We start from the raw sequence: 4322 nt of genomic DNA, 5'->3' as shown, positions 1-4322 counted from the left end.
AAAAAGAATTGCACCATTGGTAAGTCCTTTTTATATGGCTATTAATGGATTAAGTCCTTTGTATTAATGGACATGAATTGGCAATATTTAGTGTAGTGGCAAAAAATGGCATCCCTGTATCCATCAGAAAATTACATTCACAACAAAATCTATTATAGCAATGAAAATAATATGTGCCTGATTTTAATACTCAGATTATTCCTGACTATAAAGGAATATACAGTGAATCCTCTGTAACAACCTAGGTGTTGAATGTGTGGTTACCAGTGGTCCAGTAGGCAGCTGTGAAGAAAGGGGTCACCAATTCAGATGTCTCAGTGGCAGTAGTCTTACTGCATCACTCACACCCCTCCAGCTCGGCAGGTTGAGTGCAATGGGGGTGGTAGTAATCTTTTTAGTATGTCTGGTGAATTCAGCTAGACATAGAGGTGCAAAACCATGTAAAACAAATGTAATTTCCATTGTGCAATAGCTGATATGTACATTCATGAGAATGTACCAAATTAGCAAAAGTGCATTGAGATGTTTATGGGGATTTTTGACAGTCTATTCTCTTCTCCTGATTTTCTGTTGTTAGTATAGAATCTTCACTGGTTGGCTCCCCATGGGTTAAATACGTAGCAATCATGGACTTACAAAAGTTTACCTGCAGTGTCCACTGTGGGGTGCAGGTCTTGGAATAGGTGATGTGACTGGCAAAATGTTCTGAGCCTTACCTGACTTCTCAATAGAGAGAGAGGAGGCAAAACACTCCTCTTTACTGTAGGCTGGTCTTAGCCAATAAGCCCCTCTAACTGGGCCGGGTGGGCAAAACCACAGGGGCTCTTCCAACAAACCACATTGCTCCAATAATGCAATGGATATGTAGTGTGTGGTTAGAAATAGGGACCTCACTCAAAGGAGCTGACAAAGTTTAGGCACTAGATGGAACCATAATACCACATTTCACAGTATCTACACTTATATACAGCCTACAAAAAATATTATACTGGACAGATAAACAACAAGTATATTTAAAGATAAAGGGCCAGATTTATTAAAGGGTGTAAAATATAAACTGGTGTAAACTGCCCACAGCAACCAATCACAGCTCAGCTTACAGCTCTGGTAAATGAAAGCTGAGCTGTGATTGGTTGCTGTTGGCAGTTACACCAGTGGATATTTTACACCCTTTGATAAATCCCCCCAAAATCTTTATTGTAAATCACTATTACAAATCACATTAAAAACTTGTTGAATGCAGGAAGCAGTACAAAGCATTGGTTGGCAGAAGGATGCATGGCAATAATCAAAATATGGATATGTGGCAAGTTGTAGAACTAAAAATAGCAATTGCTGCATTTAAAGGGGTTGTCCACTTTATAGTAAGACAGTTCAGTGGATTAGTAAGTGTATTTACTGTATATACTGACAGCAGCTCCCTGTGTACCTGATAGAGCTAAAATCAGACTCCCCCCCCCTCCAGGCTGGGCTGCCCTGCTCTGTGGTGTTTCTGTCCATAAGATGGCCGACATGAAGGAGCATGTGACCATGCCCCACCCCCCAGTGTCCTCTATAGGCATAAACAGGTTCAGTGGTGGACACTGGGGGGGGGCATGGTCACATGCTCCTCCATGTCAGAAATCTTATGGACAGAATCACCACAGAACAGGGCAGCACAGCCTGGAGGAGGGGAGTCTGATTTTAGCTCTATGAGGTACACAGGGAGCTGCCGACAATATATACAGTGAGTGCAGTTAGTAATACTGTATACTGAACAGTTTTACTATAAAGTGGCCAACCCCTTTGATGACGTGCTGCGGATGTGGGATGCCTGAACGGGACCATCAGCACTGCTTGCACCAGAGGGGCGGTGAGGGGGCGTAACAGAGGGTGCAGCAGACTGCGTGCCACACATTTAGCATTTTTCTAGCGGAAACATGTCATTGAAACCTACGCCATCTCTGAGCTTAAGTAGGTTTCATTGCATGCACAGGGGATTTATGTCGAGGCATTGTACTTCTACATAAATCCTGTGAACCTCTGTACCGCTGGGATAGCTGGGCTTAATAAAGGTCCCCTAGATCTAAATGTGAAGTAAATATATTTCTGATAATGTACTCATTGAGAGATATAGACCTACAAATGCCCCAATTGTCTGTATTGTATTGATAACCTGTTGCCCATGGGGATGCAAGTCTGATATTCTTAGCTATGTCTCTTTCTGCAGCATTGGCAGCAGTAATATCATTCACAATTGTTCCACAAGACTCAGCTAAAAGTTTTCTGGCACATGACTCTGGTACATGGGCTTATGGGCTATCACTGTGGGTATATAATTATTGCAGACCATTAGACTGGGAGGTAGTTAATAGTAGTATAGGGTATTATTAGTTAAGCTGTGCATTGTGGTTGCTGTCTGGAAAATATTACACTTTTGCACATTCTACTCCTGTAATTATTGTAACTATACACTATATACAGTATGTTCCATTACAGTACAGTAGTACATTGTTGTATAAAAATCTATAGACACCTTTAAAATCTATAGAATCTATAGGCTCCTATGCATATTTTCTTAGTTGGCTTTTATTATAAATCAGTTTAGAAGCCCATACAAAAGAGGAAAGAAAGGGGCTGGAGTATGAGCCATCAGATTTATCTGTACAGGAGGGAGATGAGATCCATGATGTTGGGTTGTCATTAGGAAGCTTTATACTCAGGTGTTGATGGATTAGATGTCATGTCCATTAAGCAGAAATCAAATCAAATCACCTCTTATCCATTAACCAGTCAGAAATATACTTTTAACTATCTAGAAGTACATTAAAGGACTCTTCAGCTCACAACATATTAAAGGCCTATCTTCAACATAGATCATTCATATTAGATTTTTGGGTGCCAACCCTTAGCACACCTTAGTTTACCCAAGCTGCCGCTCTAGTGTATACACAGTGAGTGGTGCTATCCTAAGTTACTGTAGCACTGTCACTACACATAAATAGAAGCTATCTGCTTGGGTACAGTAGCTAATAATAATAATAATAATAATAATGTTTATTTATATAACCCCAACAAATTTCACAGAACTTTACAAGTCTGGGGGAACTTACACAATTAGGCCATGTTCATACTATGTATGAGACCAGCTGTTCCGTGACGAACGGACGGTCTCTGAAAAGATCATCCCGGCCGGTACTGCAGTACCGGGAGGATGATCTTTCAAGCCGCAGAGTCTTGATGCGGGCGCATCTATGCGCGCCTGCATCAGAATTCCCCATTGCACACTGCCGGAGCCACTCACTCCATAGTGTGCTCTGACATGTCAGTTTTATACGGCGCCGCTAGGGATCCTGGCCGGAGCGTATGCTATGTGTATACGCTCCGGCTGGGATTCCATAGAAGACAAGGCAACATATATTTTCGGAAAAAGTACAGCCGCTGTTGCCAATTACAACAACGGCCGTACTTTTACAAAAATATAGGTTGTGTGAACATAGCCTTAGACATTACAGAACTATACAATAATTACTGAAACCAGAGGAATGAGATCACCAGCCGATCTGTGTGTGCTGATACCAAGTGCATGGATCATAGAGAAACACTGCTGGGGGGCTGGGAAAGTGATGTAGGTAATGTTAAAAGGGGATGAGTCTTAAGGGTACGCTTAAAACTATGGTTGTTGGGAATGAGTGTAAGTGTTTTGGGTATCGCCAGGGAACAAGTGTTGCACTGTCAAAGTCTTGGAGAAGGGAATGAAAAATTCAGATTATGGAATAAGTTAGTTTTAGATTGTTAGATCATAGAGAGTGTGTGTGTGTGTGTGTGTGGGAGGGGGGGGGGGGCTAGACAGATATGAGGGAGGAGATGTAAGAAGATTGGGTTGGTACTGGTTTCAGTGATCCTAGGTGAAAATTTAATCTGATATGTCAACTTATGTGGAAAACTATGGCTTGCAACACTGCGCAGCACGGTTCCATTACAGATGCTGCTTTTGTCCCACAGCAGGCAAGTAATACAGGTTAGTTTGTTAGTGGTCCAATAGGTGGAAGCACTTCTCTGTAATATGAAGAAGCCGATGAGGTCCTAATCCTAATGTGTGTAACACCTGGTCCTTTATCCTTTTATTGAAACCCTTCATTAAAATAAAAATCCAACGAACATTTTTATTAAAGTATTGTATTGTCGGCCAAAAGTTATACAAATTACCAATATACACTTATTATGGGAAATGCACATAAAAGGGTAGATTTTTCAAACTGCTAAAAAGTAAAATTGTCTCAGTTTCCCCTAGCAACCAATTAGATTCCACCTTTCATTCCTCACAGATTCTTTGAAAAATT

Source organism: Dendropsophus ebraccatus, chromosome 11 (assembly GCF_027789765.1).
Source record: "Dendropsophus ebraccatus isolate aDenEbr1 chromosome 11, aDenEbr1.pat, whole genome shotgun sequence".
In the NCBI taxonomy this organism is placed as follows: Eukaryota; Metazoa; Chordata; class Amphibia; order Anura; family Hylidae; genus Dendropsophus; species Dendropsophus ebraccatus.
The sequence above is the reverse complement of the archived record's forward strand: the minus strand, read 5'-3'. Positions refer to the sequence as shown.